Source organism: Tachyglossus aculeatus, chromosome 1 (assembly GCF_015852505.1).
Source record: "Tachyglossus aculeatus isolate mTacAcu1 chromosome 1, mTacAcu1.pri, whole genome shotgun sequence".
Classification (NCBI taxonomy): Eukaryota; Metazoa; Chordata; class Mammalia; order Monotremata; family Tachyglossidae; genus Tachyglossus; species Tachyglossus aculeatus.
In genome coordinates, this window is record NC_052066.1 from 70,631,947 (window position 1) to 70,648,849 (window position 16,903).

Here is a 16,903-nt window from a genome sequence, read left to right on the forward strand (position 1 = left end):
TTCTGCCAGAGTTGAGTCACTGAGCTGAATTCCCTTGACCCACCTTTCCATTACTGATCTTGAGCTAGTAGCCCCAGGCCTGGATCACCTCCACTCAATCAATCAATCAATCAATCGTATTTATTGAGCACTTACTGTGTGCAGAGCACTGGAATAAGCGCTTGGGAACTACAAGTTGGCAACATACAGAGACGGTCCCTACCTAACAGTGGGCTCACAGTCTAGAAGGGGGAGACAGAGAACAAAACCAAACATACTAACAAAATAAAATAAATAGAATAGATATGTACAAGTAAAATAAATAAATAGAGTAATAAATCTGTACAAACATCTATACATATATACAGGTGCTGTGGGGAAGGGAAGGAGGTAAGATGGGGAGGATGGAGAGGGGGGCGAGGGGGAGAGGAAGGAAGGGGCTCAGTCTGGGAAGGCCTCCTGGAGGAGGTGAGCTCTACAGTAGGGCCTTGAAGGGAGGAAGAGAGCTAGCTTGGCGGATGATGATGATGATGATGGCATTTATTAAGCGCTTACTATGTGCAAAGCACTGTTCTAAGTGCTGCGGGGATACAAAGTGATGAGGTTGTCCCACGTGGGGCTCACAGTCTTCATCCCCATGTTACAGATGAGGGAACTGAGGCCCAGAGAAGTGAAGTGACTTGCCCGAAGTCACACAGCTGACAAGTGGAGGAGCCGGGATTTGAACCCATGATCTCTGACTCCAAAGCCCGGGCTCTTTCCCACTGAGCCACGCTGCTTCTCTAGATGGGCAGAGGGAGGGCATTCCGGGCCCGGGGGATGACGTGGGCCGGGGGTCGATGGAGGGACAGGCGAGAGAATGAGGCCCGGTGAGGAGGTGAGCGGCGGCAGAGGAGCGGAGGGTGCGGGCTGGGCTGGAGAAGGACAGAAGGGAGGGGAGGCAGGAGGGGTGATACAGAGGGCTGAAGCTGGAAATGCAGGCACCAAACCAACTTCTACCACTTCCAGTTCACTCTCACTTGTTATGACACTACACTGTTACTTCTCCTTCCACACTGACGCCCAAACCCAATGCCCTCACCATTTATTCCAGACTTTTCACACCCCTCTTCCCTTTCTCTTACTCCTGATAACCTCGCTGAATACTAATAATAATGGTACTTGTTAAGCGCTTACTTTATGCCAAGCACTACTCTGAGCACTGGGGTAGATACAAGTTCAACAGGTTGGACGCAGTCCTGGTCATTCATTCATTCATTCAATCATATTTATTGAGCGCTTACTGCGTGCAGAGCACTGTACTTAGCGCTTGGGAAGTACAAATTGGCAACATATAGAGATGGTCCCTACCCAACAGTGGGCTCACAGTCTAGATCCCCATTTTCCAGATGAGGTAACTGAAGCCCAGAGAAGTGACGTGACTTGCCCAAGGTCACACAGCAGACATGTGGCAGAGCCACACATCTGAAATGATGATGACAATGGCATTTATTAAACGCTTACTATGTGCAAAGCACTGTTCTAAGTGCTGGGGAGGTTACAAGGTGATCAGGTTGTCCCCCGGGGGGCTCACAGTCTTAATCCCCATTTTACAGATGAGGTAACTGAGGCCCAGGGAAGTAAAGTGACTTGCCCAAGGTCACACAGCAGACACGTGGCAGAGCCACACATCTGAAATGATGATAATGATGATAAAGGCATTTATTAAGCGCTTACTATGTGCAAAGCACTGTTCTAAGCGCTGGGGAGGTTACAAGGTGATCAGGTTGTCCCCCCCGGGGGGGCTCACAGTCTTAATCCCCGTTTTACAGATGAGGGAACTGAGGCCCAGAGATGTGAAGTGACTTGCCCAAAGTCACACAGCTGGCAATTGGCAGAGGCAGGACTTGAACCCATGACCTCTGACTCCAAAGCCCATGCTCTTTCCACTGAGCCACACTGCTTCTCTGAAGCAGCTGAAATCATTAGGAGCCCGCTGAGGGCAGGAATGTGTCTGTTCTTTTGTTGTGTTGTACTCTCCCAAGCACTTAGCACAGTGTTGTGCACACACCAAGCACTCAATAAACACAATCGTTTGATGGTTTGACTGAGCAGGCTTCCCCACATTCCCCACTCACCTCCCCAACAATCCTGCTCTACGCTGCTTAGGGAAAGCAGCGCTGCCTAATGGGTAGAACACAGGCCTGGGGGGGGTCAGAAGACCTGGGTTCTAATCCTGGCTCCACCACTTGCCACTTGTGCCTCAGTTCTCTGTGCCTCGGTTCCCTCATCTGTAAAATGGGGATGATACCCTCTTCCCCTCCGATTTAGACAGTGCACCCCATTTGGGACAGGGACTGCTGAGTATCTTGTATCTATGCCAGCACTTAATACATAGGAACGCTTAACAAATACCTTAATTATAATAATAATAATAATAACAATAAGGGCATTTGTTAAGTGCTTACTATGTGCAGAGCACTGTTCTAAGCACTGGGGGGGATACAAAGTGATCAAGTTGTCCCACTTGGGACTCACAGCCTTAATCCCCATTTTACAGATGAGAGAACTGAGGCTCAGAGAAGTTAAGTGACTTGCCCAAGGTCACACAGCAGACATGTGGCGGAGCCGGCATTCGAACTCATGACCTCTGACTCCAAAGCCCGTGCTCTTTCCAATGAGCCATGCGGCTTCTCATGACAGTCACTCTCTCCTCCTCCCCATCGCCCCCGGGGCCCTACCTCCTTCCCCTCCCCAAAGCACCTGTATATATTTGTACAGATTTATTACTCTATTCTACTTGTACATATTTACTACTCTATTTATTTTATTAATGATGTACATGTAGCTATAATTCTATTTAGTCTAACGGTTTTGACACCTGTCTACATGTTTTGTTTTGTTGTCTGCCTCCCCCTTCTAGACTGTAAGCCCGTTGTTGGGCAGGGACCGTCTCTATATGTTGCCGACTTGTACTTCCCGAGCGCTTAGTCCAGTGCTCTGCACACAGTAAGCGCTCAATAAATGACAATGAATGAATGAATCCCCCCCAGCCACCACTCCAGAGATCTCCCATCTGCTTTTAAAATCTTTCCCCTCTACCTGTGCTTTTCCCAGCAATTTCTCTCATGTCTTCTAAAAATACCTGTTCCCATTTTTCTTCCTTCCCTGATCATCGTCTTCAGCTGGTGGCTCCTTAAGCTTTTGTCTTCAAAAACGCTCATGTCTCCCACAAACTAAAAGTGCCTCCTCCTGATCCCACTGAACTCTCCTGTTATCAATCAATCAATCATATTTATTGAGCGCTTACTGTGTGCAGAGCACTGTACTAAGCACTTGGGAAGTACAAGTTGGCAACATATAGAGACAGTCCCTACCCAACAGTGGGCTCACAGTCTAAAAGGGGGAGACAGAGAACAAAACCAAACATACTAACAAAATAAAATAAATAGAATAGATATGTACCAGTAAAATAAATAAATAAATAGAGTAATAAATATGTACAAACATATATACATATATACAGGTGACTTCTACTTCCCAAGTGCTTAGTACAGTGCTCTGCACACAGTAAGCGCTCAATAAATACGATTGATTGATTGATTATCACCCCCTTGCCTTCTTCCCATTCTTGACCAAATTCTTTGGAAGGGTTATTTCTTTGGAAGCATTATATACCTCCACTGCTTCCACTGCCTCCCTTTCAAGCAGCGTGGCTCAGTGGCAAGAGCCCGGCCTTGGGAGTCAGAGGTCGTGGCTTCTAGTCCAGGCTCCGCCACTTGTCTGCTGGGTGACTCTGGGCAAGTCACTTAACTTCTCTGTGCCGCAGTTCCCTCATCTGGAAAATGGGGATTATGACTGTGAGCCCCACGTGGGACAACCTGATTACCTTGCATCCACCCCAGGGCTTAGAACAGTGCCTGGCACACAGTAAGCGCTTAACAAATACCATTATTAATTCCGTAACTCCCTTTTTGACTGCCTATAATCTGGTTTCCCTCTCCCCAAAATCAACCAGTCATTCAATTGTATTTATTGAGCGCTTACCGTGTGCAGGGAACCGTACTAAGCGCTTGGGAAGTATAAGCTGGCAACATATAGAGACAGTCCTTACCCAACAACCGGCTCCCAGTGACCTCCTCCTCCCCCGACATGAACGGATTTTACTCTATTCATCCATTCATTCATTCATTCAATCGTCTTTATTGAGTGCTTACTGTGTGCAGAGCACTGTACTAAGCGCTTGGGAAATATAGAGATGGTCCTTACCCAACAGTGGGCTCTACTCTATCCTAACATACCTTGATCTCTCCATCACAACGGACTCTCCTTCCTTCTATGAACCCTAACCAATCTTGGTTTCAGATTTTTTCCTGGTTTTCCTTATTCCTCCGTGGCTAACTCCTTTCCAACCCCTAATCCCATGACTGGGGGTGCCCCCCAGGGCTCTTTTCTTGGTCCCCATCTCTACATGTTTCATTGCCCCTTGCGGAGCTCATCTACTCCCACGGGTGCTTGGGCAGAGGTGGGGTTCATTGGTGCTTAGGGGGGCACAGAGTCAAACGCATAGGTGACGCGGTGGGGAGAAAAAACAGAATAGGGAGAGGAGAGATGTGATTTTAGTGGGGCTTTGAAGACGGGGAGAGCAACTGCTGTTCAGTATCGTTCTGTCGACTCTAAAATTTTGTTTGATTCGTTATTTAAGTGCTAACTACGTGCCAGGCATGGTAGTAGACATTAGGAAGCATCACTCAATCAACTGTATTTACTGTAGCTTCCTGTGTGTAGAGCACTAAGAGCTTTGCAAAGTACTATCAATCAATCAATCGTATTTATTGAGCGCTTACTTTGTGCAGAGCACTGTACTAAGCGCTTGGGAAGTACAAGTTGGCAACATATAGAGACAGTCCCTACCCAACAGTGGGCTCGCAGTCTAAAAGGGGGAGACAGAGAACAAAGCCAAACATACTAACAAAATAAAATAGAATAGATATGTAGAAGTAAAATAAATAAATAAAAGAGTAATAAATATGTACAAAGATCTATACATATATACAGGTGCTGTGGGGAAGGGAAGGAGGTAAGATGGGGGGATGGAAAGGGGAACGAGTGATGAAGGGTTAGGGGAGCGAGAGAGTTGGGTTCATTAGAGTGGGTGGTTTTGAGAACGTCTATTTGGTCATCGAGGGTGGGTAATAATAATAATAATAATGATGATGGCATTTGTTAAGCGCTCACTATGTGCAAAGCACTGTTCTAAGCGCTGGGGAGGAGACAAGGTGTATAACGGAGTTGTTAGACATGTTCCTGTCCGCGATGAGTTTACAGTCTAGAGGGAGAGACCGAAATTAATGCAATCTAAGGGGTTGGACACAGGATGGACACAATCAATCCGATCAGGTTGGACACAGTCCACTGTCCCATGTGGGGCTCACAATAATAATAATGATGGCATTTGTTAAGCGCTTACTATGTGCAAAGCACTGTTGTAAGCGCTGGGGGGGATACAAGGTGATCAAGTTGTCCCACGTGGGGCTCACAGTCTTAACCCCCATTTTTACAGACGAGGGAACTGAGGCTCAGAGAAGTGAAGTGACTTGCCCAAGGTCACACAGCAGACTTGTGGTGGAGTTGGGATTCAAACCCATGACCTCTGACTCCAAAGCCCGGGCTCTTTCCGCTGAGCCATGCTGCTTCTCTATCTCAATCTCAATCCCTATTTTACAAATGAGGTAACTGAGACACAGAGGAGTTGAGGGATTTGCCCAAGGTCACCCAGCAGATAAGTGGCGGAACCAGGATTAGAACCGTGGTCCTCTGAATTAAACACTAAGGCTACATGCAAGCAAAAAAAAAAACAACACACTTTTTGGGGAGAAATAAATTGATGTTGAAGGCAAGACTGGCAGCGCCTCAAATGTGTTGTAAATCCAAGATTTTTTTTAAAAAATTGCTCTTCAGGGCCTACTGAAAACAAATGAAATACTTCATTGGCTCACCCTGGCTTTGAGTTGGATTATAATAATAATAATGATGGTATTTGTTAAGCGTTTACGATGTGCCAAGCACTGTTCTATGCCCTGGGGTGGATACAAGGTAATCAAGTTGTCCCACATGGGGCTCACAGTCTTAATCCCCATTTCACAGATGAGGGAACTGAAGCACAGAGAAGTGAAGTGACTTGCCTAACGTCACCCAGCTGAGAAGTGGTGGTGGGGGGGCCAGGATTAGAACCCGTGACCTCTGACTCCCAAGTGCATGCTCTTTCCACTGAGCCACGCTACTTCTCTAATGTGATGAGGAACTGAAGCAAGTCATTATTTGGGCAAGTCACTTAACTTCTCTGGGCCTCAGTTACCTCATCTGTAAAATGGGGATTGAGACTGTGAGCCCCACGTGGGACAACCTGATCACCTTGTAACCTCCCCAGCATTTAGAACAGTGCTTTGCACATAGTAAGCGCTTAATAAATGCCATTATTATTATTATTATTATTATTATTATGAGTAATCCCTATGGGTATTATCATCTCTGAAAATCCTTGATAAAAAAGTCTTTTTTTTTTTCCCCAATCTCTCCTTTGGAAAACCTTTTCTGGCTCTTTCCTCAAAAGTCCACCAGACTCTTTGCATGTAAACTTTCTTCCCTGAGGAGAGAAGCTTCTGGGGTAGGAATTTTCAAGAAGAGGGCTTTAATCAATCAATCAATGGTATTTATCGAGTGCTTATTATGTGTGAAACGCTGTACTCTCAAGGCCCTGCTGAGAGCTCACCTCCTCCAGGAGGCCTTCCCAGACTGAGCCCCTTCCGTCCTCTCCCCCTCGTCCCCCTCTCCATCCCCCCATCTTACCTCCTTCCCTTCCCCACAGCACCTGTATATATGTATATATGATTGTGCATATTTATTACTCTATTTATTTTACTTGTACATATCTATTCTATTTATTTTATTTTGTTAGTATGTTTGGTTTTGTTCTCTGTCTCCCCCTTCTAGACTGTGAGCCCACTGTTGGGTAGGGACTGTCTCTATATGTTGCCAATTTGTACTTCCCAAGCGCTTAGTACAGTGCTCTGCACATAGTAAGCGCTCAATAAATACGATTGATGATGATGATGATGATGTACTGAGCACTTTAGGACTCGGGATCTTGGTGGAGAGGACTTTAGGGCTAAAAATTACTCCTCAGTAGGCCTTCTGACATCCAAACCCGTGCTCTATCCACTGGGCGATGCTGCTTCTCTAGTACTACAAGCGACAGAAATCCTGGACCAAAGGAAAGCCTGCCACCACATCTACATTTGGCAAAATGAAAGATGTCCCAATTTTATGCTTTGATAAAGTAGCATCTACATCATTATCATAAAAAAAATTGTGGGGTCATTTTTTCACCGCCTGAAATACAAGCAACTTTCATAGCGCAAAGCACATATTTCTTAACTGAAATACTGCACATCATATTTCCTTATTCAGTTGGTATTTCTAAATGCTATGAAACGAGCTCTGCTGTCATGGGAAAGAGCACAAAGAGTAGATCACTGACCCCAGGAACTGGAACTGAGCCTTTTAAAATCTCTCTAAATAGAACTAGAAAACCATGGATACAAAGGCTATACCCTACACAAAAGGGAATTTATTCCATAAACACACTGATACTTCAAGAAAGCCCTCTGAGAACCATTTGTCATAAATCATTATATTCTGCATCAGCGATATTTTTGACTGGGCCTTTGAATCTGACTGTAATCACACCATCTTATGGATTCTGATGCAGTTGAACTGCCCGAAAGTCAATGGGAAAATTAATCAACGATACAAAGAGCTGAACTTGGAGCAGAAAATAATTCATGTACTTATTAATCAATCAATGGCATTTCAATCAATGGTATATATTGAGCGCTATTTGCAGAGCACTGTAGTAAGCGCTTGAGAGTGTACAATTCAAACAGAATTAGCAGACACGTCACCTGCCCGTAACAAGTTTACCATCTAGAGTCGAAGAATCATTAGCTCAAGTAAACTTCTAAACACACTCAAGAATTCATTCATTGATTCAACTGTATTTATTGAGTGCTTACTGCTTGCAACCTCTGAACTAAGAGCTTGGAAAGTACGATTCAGCATGAGAATATGATAAATCATTAAAGGAAAGGAGCTATCCATGCTGGACACACTTGGGAATTTTTCCAAATAATTTTCCTCTTTTGTTAATGAACTTCTCTTTTTTTCAGCATGAGATATACTTTCCTTTCCAAAAATGTAGATTAAGATGGAAGTCACATATATATGCAATGTGAAGCACTATGAGGGGCAGAAAACACACTTTATTCTAACCATCTGATAATATCTACTTTCTAAAACTGTCGCCGGAATACCATGTTTGGGATTATACAGCACCTTGGGGCCATATTTTCAATTCTAAGACAGCCATGGGCCATCTTTTAGACTGTGAGCCCACTGTTGGGTAGGGACTGTCTCTATATGTTGCCAACTTGTACTTCCCAAGCGCTTAGTACAGTGCTCTGCACACAGTAAGCACTCAATAAATACGATTGATTGATTGATCTCTGTGTGGACCCAGCATATTTTGAAGATAATTTTCCAGGAGAAAATATTGAGAGACTGCCTTAAAGAAGAGAAGGTCCCGAAAAACACAAATGTTTATGCCAACATAAGGAGCAAAACAACCCAGCATGAGAGAGGCTCATTTGTGCAACATTAAATCATAGAAATACACAAGCTACTGTTGTCTACTTAAACACGCAATGACTGGCTTGATCATAACTAGAAAGGGATAAAACATGATTCCAGGAGTAAACTGAAAAACAATAATAATAATAATAATAATAATTGCAGTATTTGTTACGTAGCATGGTGTAGTGGATACAGCACAGGCCTGGGAATCAGAAGATCAAGGGTTCTAACCCCGGCTCCTCCATTTGTCTGCTGTGTGACCTTGGGCAAGTCGCTTTACTTCTCTGGGCCTCAGTTACCTCATCTATAACATGAGGACTGGGATTGTGAGCCTGACGTGGGACAGGGACTTTGTCCAACCCGATATGCTTCTATCCACCCCAGGGCTTAGTACAGTGCCTGACACATAGTAGGTGCTTAACAAATACCACCATTATTATTATTATTCATTCATTCAATCATATTTATTGAGCACTTACTGTGTGCAGAGCACTGTACTAAGCGCTTGGGAAGTACAAGTCAGCAACATATAGAGACAGTCCCTACCCAACAACGGGCTCACAATCTAGAAGGGGGAGACAGACAACAAAACATGTGGACAGATGTCAAGTCATCAAAATAAATAAGGCTTAGATGCACATCATTAACAAAACAGACTAGTAAATATGTACAAGTAAAATAAATAGAGTAATAAATCTGTACAAACATATATACAGGTGCTGTGGGGAAGGAGGTAGGGCTGGGAGGATGGGGAGGAGGAGAGGAAAAAGGGGGCTGAGTGTGGGAAGGCCTCCTGGAGGAGGTGAGCTCTCACTAGGGCTTTGAAGGGAGGAAGAGAGCTAGTTTGGCGGATGTGTGGAGGGAGGGCATTCCAGGCCAGGGGGAGGATGTGGGCCGGGGGTCGACGGTGGGACAGGCGAAAATGAGGCCCAGTGAGGAGGTTAGCGGCGGCAGAGGAGCGGAGGGTGCGGGCTGGGCGGGAGAAGGGAGGTGAGGTAGGAGGGGGCCAGGGGATGGACAGCCTTGAAGCCGAGAATGAGGAGCCTTTGCTTGATTCGTAGGTTGACAGGCAGACAGACAGACATTATGTGCCAGGCAGTGACTGTGAGCCCGTTGTTGGGTAGGGACCGTCTCTACAATTTGCCGGTTTGTACTTCCCAAGTGCTTAGTACAGTGCTTGGCACACAGTAAGCGCTCAATAAATATGATTGAATGAATGAATGAGTGGATGGGGAGATACAAGATAACTGGATTAGGTTAAATGCTAATGAATACCAAAAGACATCTACTTAGAACAATTAATCCTACAGCCCACAGAAAAGATGAAGACGATTTAATTGTGAGTAACAGGTAGGCCCTGCTTGGGAAGCATGTGTAAGACAGTCACTCCGTGATTTGATTTACCACTCTAACTGGGGAGGGAAGGGCCCAAAAATCCAACACAAACCATATTATATTTTAGAAAAGGCATTATGATCCCGGCTCCGTCAACTGGCAGCTGTGTGACTTTGGGCAAGTCACTTATCTTCTCTGTGCCTCAGTTACCTCATCTGGAAAATGCGGATTAAGACTGTGGGCCCCATGCGGGACAACCTGATCAGCTTGTAACCTCCCCAGCGCTTAGAACAGGGCTTTGCACATGGTAACCGCTTGATAAATGCCATCATTATTATTATGATAAAGTGTGAACCATCGGCTTTCAAACACTCAATCAGCTTTGCCTCTGAAAATTTTACCCGTTTCCCAATCCAACCCAGCACGCGCCTTCCCCAACCCTGCCACCTTGTGGTTGAATTGAGGCACTGCACCCTCCCATCTCCATTCATTCATTCAATCATTCATTCAATCATTCAATCGTATTTATCGAGCGCTTACTGTGTGCAGAGCACTGTACTAAGCGCTTGGGAAGTACAAGTTGGCAACATAGAGAGACAGTCCCTACCCAACAGTGGGCTCACAGTCTAGAAGGGGGAGACAGACAACAAAGCAAAACACGTGGACAGGTGTCAAGTCGTCAGAGCAAATAGAATTAAAGCTAAATGCACATCATTAACAAAATAAATAGAATACTAAATATGTACCAGTAAAATAAATCTGTACAAACATATATACAGGTGCTGTGGGGAGGGGAAGGAGGTAGGGTGGAGGGGAAGGGGAGAGGAAGGAGGGGGCTCAGCTTGGGAAGGCCTCCTGGAGGAGGTGAGCTCTCAGTAGGGCTTTGAAGGGAGGAAGAGAGCTAGCTTGGCGGATGTGCGGAGGGAGGGCATTCTAGGCCAGGGGGAGGACGTGGGCCGGGGGTCGATGGCGGGACAGGTGAGAGCGAGGCCTAACGGTGAGGAGGTTAGCGGCAGAGGAGCGGAGGGTGCGGGCTGGGCTGGAGAAGGAGAGAAGGGAGGTGAGGTAGGAGGGGGCCAGGGGATGGACAGCCTTGAAGCCCAGGGTGAGGAGTTTCTGCCTGATGCGCAGATTGATTGGTAGCCACTGGAGATTTTTGAGGAGGGGAGTAACATGCCCAGAGCGTTTCTGCACATAGATGATCTGGGCAGCAGCGTGAAGTATAGACTGAAGTGGGGAGAGACAGGAGGATGGGAGATCAGAGAGGAGGCTGATGCAGTAATCCAGTCGGGATAGGATGAAAGATTGAACCAGCAGGGTAGCGGTTTGGATGGAGAGAAAAGGGCGGATCTTGGCGATGTGGCGGAGGTGAGACTGGCAGGGTTTGGTGAAAGATTGGACGTGAGGGGTGAAGGAGAGTGGAGTCGAGGATGACACCAAGGCTGCGGGCTTGTGAGACGGGAAGGATGGTAGTGCTGTCAACAGTGATAGGAAAGTGAGGGAGAGGGCAGGGTTTGGGAGGGAAGATAAGGAGTTCAGTCTTGGACATATTGAGTTTTAGATGGTGGGCAGACATCTGGATGGAGATGTCCTGAAGACCGGAGGAGACACGAGCTTGAAGGGAGGGAGAGAGAGCAGAGACACAGATATAGATTTGGGTGTCATCAGTGTAGAGATGATAGTTGAAGCCGTGGGAGCGAATGAGTTCACCGAGGGAGTGAGTGTAGACAGAGAACAGAAGGGGACCAAGAACTGACCCTTGAGGAACCCCTACAGTAAGGGGATGGGAGGGGGAGGAGGAGCCCACAAATGAGATGGAGAATGAACAGCCGGAGAGATAAGAGGAGAACCAGGAGAGGACAGAGTCTGTGAAGCCAAGGTCGGATAGGGTGTTGAGGAGAAGGGGGTGGTCCACAGTGTCGAAGGCAGCTGAGAGGTCGAGGGGGATTAGGATAGAATAGGAGCCGTTGGATTTGGCAAGCAGGAGGTCGTTGGTGACCTTGGAGAGGGGTGCTTAACAAACACCATTATTATTATTAATCCCCATTTAACAGATGAGGTAACTGAGGCCCAGAGAAGTGACTTGCCCAAAGTCACACAGCTGACGTGGCGGAGCCAGCATTAGAACTCACGACCTCTGACTCCCAAGCCTGTGCTCTCTCTACTAAGCCACGCCAATATGCTTATTTATATTAATGTCTGTCTCCCCCTCTAGACTGTACGCTTGTCATGGGCAGAGAACGTGTCTACCAGCTCTATTATACTGTACTCTCCCAAGGGCTTAGTGCGGTGCTCTACGCACAGTGAGCTCTTAATAAATCTGACTGATTGACTGCTGGGGCAATGCACTGGTGAAGTTTTTGGGCCAAAGAACAACCGAAGCCATTCTAGGAGGCAGATTGGTCCAGAGGGAATTCTGAAAATAAGCTAGCCGAGACGGGTGGTGAAGATCGCAGAACTACAGCACAGCATCGGTACCGTGTACGGGGATCACATCGCCCATCGATATTCATTCACCCATTCAATCGTATTTATTGAGCACTTACCGCATGCAAAGCACTGTACTAAGCTCTTGGGAGAGTACAATATAACAACAGACACAATCCTGCCCACAACGAGCTCATGGTCTAGAGGGGGAGACAGACAATGTAAATAAATAGATAAATAAATGACAGCTATGTACAGATGTGTACATAGAGAAGCAGCGTGGCTCAGTGGAAAGAGCACGGGCTTTGGGGTCAGAGGTCATGGGCTTGAATCCCGCCTCCACCATATGTCTGCTGTGTGACCTTGGGCAAGTCACTTAACTTCTCAGAGCCTCAGTGACCTCATCTGTAAAATGGGGATGAAGACTGTAAGCCCCACGCGGGACAACCTGATCACCTTGTATCCCCCCAGCGCTTAGAACAGTGCTTTGCACATAGTAAGCACTTAATAAATACCATTATTACTATTATTATATTATTATTATTACATATGTACTGAGGGGATGGGAGGGAGGATGAATGAAGGAGCAAGTAAGAGCGGCGCAGAAGGGAGTGGGAGAAGAGGAGAGGTGGGCTTCAATAGGTTCTCTGCGTTGTACTCGGGACCCCCGGCAAAAATATACCTGACAGAGATGAGACAGTACTAGGGGTGTTGTGCAACCACCAGGACTGTAATTCACTCATCAAGAAGGTTCCCATTTATTGGTCTGATGGGAGACTACGTTAAGCTTTTACTCCGTTAAAGAGACACGTGGGGGAGTATAATGAAGTGAAAGCTACAGTCCCTGCCTTCAAGGGTGCTTATGGGCCGATGGAGAACACGTAAATTGTACGCATGTAGGAGGGACAGGTGGAAAAACACACAACCGGTAACAGCAAAATTAGGAAAAAATGACTAATTCGATATAGTGGTGGTTTTCGCCTCACCCTCAGCCCCACAGCATTTATGTACATATCCATAAATGCCCTCCCTCCGCACATCCGCCAAGCTTGCTCTCTTCCTCCCTTCAAAGCCCTACTGAGAGCTCACCTCCTCCAGGAGGCCTTCCTAGATTCAGCCCCCCTTTTTCCTCCTCTTCCCCATCATCATCATCATCAATCGTATTTATTGAGCGCTTACTATGTGCAGAGCACTGTACTAAGCGCTTGGGAAGTACTAATTGGCAACACATAAACACATCCCCCCCAGCCCTACCTCCTTCCCCTCCCCACAGCACCTGTATATGTTTGCACAGATTTATCACTCTCTTTATTTTACTTGTCCATATTTACTATTCTATTTATTTTGTTAATGACGTGCGTCCAGCTTTATTTCTATTTATTCTGATGACTTGACACCTGCCCACATGTTTTGTTTTGTTGTCTGTCTCCCCCTTCTAGACTGTGAGCCCGTTGTTGGGTAGGGACCATCTCTATATGTTGCCAACTTGTACTTCCCAAGTGCTTAGTACAGTGCTCTGCACATAGTAAGCGCTCAATAAATGTGATTGAATGAATGAACTATTTATATTAATGTTTGTCTCTACCTGCAGACCATAAGCTCATTGAGGGTAGGGAATATGTCTACCAATAAAGTTGTATTCTACTCTCCCAAGCATACAGTACAGTGTCCAGAACATTAAAAAAAAATGATGGCATTTGTTAAGCGTTTACTATGTGCAAAGCACTGTTCTAAGCGCTGGAGAGGTTACAAGGTGATCAGGTTGTCCCACGGGGGGCTCACAGTCTTTATCCCCATTTTACAGATGAGGGAACTGAGGCCCAGAGAAGTGAAGTGACTTGCCCAAAGTCACACAGCTGACAATTGGTGGAGCTGGGATTTGAACCCATGACCTCTGACTCCAAAGCCCGGGCTCTTTCCACTGAGCCATGCTGTTTCTGTAGTAAGTGCTCAATAAATATCACTGATTGATAAATAAGTACAAAGACTGGCCACTGAGATGAAATGCAAGGCAGAGGAAATCAGTTAATCAATTAATCCATCATATTTATTGAGGGCTTACTGTGTGCAGAGCTCTGTAACAATAATAATAATAATAATGGCATTTCTTAAGCGCTTACTATGTGCCAAGCACTGTTCTAAGCACTGGGGGGGGGGGGGGGGGCTTCAAGGTGATCAGGTTGTCCCATGTTTGGCTCACAGTCTTAATCCCCATTTTACAGATGCGGTAACTGAGGCTCAGAGAAGTGAAGTGACTTGCCCAAGGTCACACAGCCGACATGTGGCAGAGCCGGGATTAGAACCCATGACCTCTGGCTCCCAAGCCCGGGCTCTTTCCATTGAGCCACGCTGCCCCTCTGTACCGAGGGTTTGGGAGAATACAACACAACAATATAACGGACATACTCCCTGCCCACAAAGCACTGTCAGGGAATATCTTTTTTTTTGATGGCATTTATTAAGCGCTTACTATGTGCAAAGCACTGTTCTAAGCACTGGGGAGGTTACAAGGTGATCAGGTTGTCCCACGTGGGGCTCACAGTCTTCATCCCCATTTTACAGATGAGGTAACTGAGGCCCAGAGAAGTGAAGTGATTTGCCCAAAGTCACACAGCTGACAGTTGGCGGAGCCGGAATTTGAACCAATGACCTCTGACTGCAAAGCCCGGGCTTTTTCCACTGAGCCACGCTGCTTCTCTGTTCTCTTCGCCCACTGTATAGCCCTCTGTTCACCCTCTTTACTGCCACAAGCTAACTTCATTATGGTACCTCCACCCTGACTCTCCCTTCTCCTACCCATTGCTTATCAATCAATCAATCAATCGTATTTATTGAGCGCTTACTGTGTGCAGAGCACTGTACTAAGCGCTTGGGAAGTCCAAGTTGGCAACATATAGAGACAGTCCCTACCCAACAGTGGGCTTACAGTCTAGAAGGGGGAGACAGAGAACAAAACCAAACATGCTAACAAAATAAAATGAATAGAATAGATATGTACAAGTAAAATAAATAAATAAATAAATAAATAAATAGAGTAATAAATATGTACAAACATATATACATGTGCTGTGGGGAAGGGAAGGAGGTAAGATGGGGGGATGGAGAGGGGGACAAGGGGGAGAGGAAGGAAGGGGCTCAGTGTGGGAAGGCCTCCTGGAGGAGGTGAGCTCTCAGCAGGGCCTTGAAGGGAGGAAGAGAGCTCGCTTGGCGGATGGGCAGAGGGAGGGCATTCCGGGCCAAGAGGAGGACGTGGGCCGGGGGTCAATGGCGGGACAGGTGAGAATGAGGCACGGTGAGGAGATTAGTGGCAGAGGAGCAGAGGGTGCGGGCTGGGCTGGAGAAGGAGAAGGAGTTTCTGCCTGATGCGCAGATTGATTGGTAGCCACTGGAGATTTTTGAGGAGGGGAGTAACATGCCCAGAGCGTTTCTGGACAGACAATCCGGGCAGCAGCATGAAGCATGGATTGAAGTGCGGAGAGACACGAGGATGGGAGATCAGAGCGAAGGCTGATGCAGTAGTCCAGACGGGATAGGATGAGAGCTTGAACGAGCAGGGTAGCGGTATGGATGGAGAGGAAAGGGAGGATCTTGGCAATGTTGCGGAGCTGAGACCGGCAGGTTTTGGTGACGGCTTGGATGTGAGGGGTGAATGAGAGAGCGGAGTTGAGGATGACACCAAGGTTGCGGGCTTGTGAGACGGGAAGGATGGTAGTGCCGTCAACAGAGATGGGAAAGTCAGGGAGAGGACAAGGTTTGGGAGGGAAGACAAGGAGTTCAGTCTTGGACATGTAGGGCTTTGAAGGGGGGTAGTGTGCTAGTTTGGCGGATTTGAGGAGGGAGGGCATTCCAGGACACAGGTAGGACGTGGGCCTGGGGTTGACGGTGGGACAAGCGAGAACGAGGCACAGTGAGAAGGTTAGTACCAGAGGAGCAACGTGTGCAGGCTGGGATGTAGGAGAGAAGGGAGGTGAGGTAAGAAGGGGCAAGGTGATGGACAGCTTTGAAGCCAATAATCTAACACTTTTCATTCCTCCCTTGCTAAATTGTTATCCCAAAGACTAGTGATTTAAAGAGCCTTACTTGAGTAAGCTAGTGAGTTAGACACAATAAATTCTGCCACAACACATTTTTCCTATGAACTTGGGATAGAACCACTTAAGAAACAGGAAACAATCTCCTGAAAACAAGCATCTGTCTGGATACGGCTTGACATGGTATAAGAAGGAACGGTTGTACACATGTGCCTGGTGTTGGAGACAAAATAAGCAATAAAACACAACTTCTACTTAACCTGGGGTTTGTCAAAGACACAATAGAGAACCACGTGCATCACTAGCACTGTTAGGCTACAGGCTGAATCCATGGCACGTTTTTGACCTGCCACTAGACTGGCTCCGCACAGAGTCGAGTTTACTGCCTTGAATTTAACCTGAACCAGCTTTATACTTGGGAATAGCTCTAATGACACCTTATCGACGGAAAGCATTTTGCT

At 46.5% G+C, this 16,903-nt stretch overlaps 1 protein-coding gene across 2 annotated transcripts in view; it reads right to left on the bottom strand.

Annotated features, from left to right (window-relative positions):
* The window catches only part of ARMC9 (armadillo repeat containing 9), a 260,953-nt gene that overhangs the window by 201,544 nt on the left and 42,506 nt on the right, over positions 1–16,903 (bottom strand). The window lies entirely within an intron of this gene.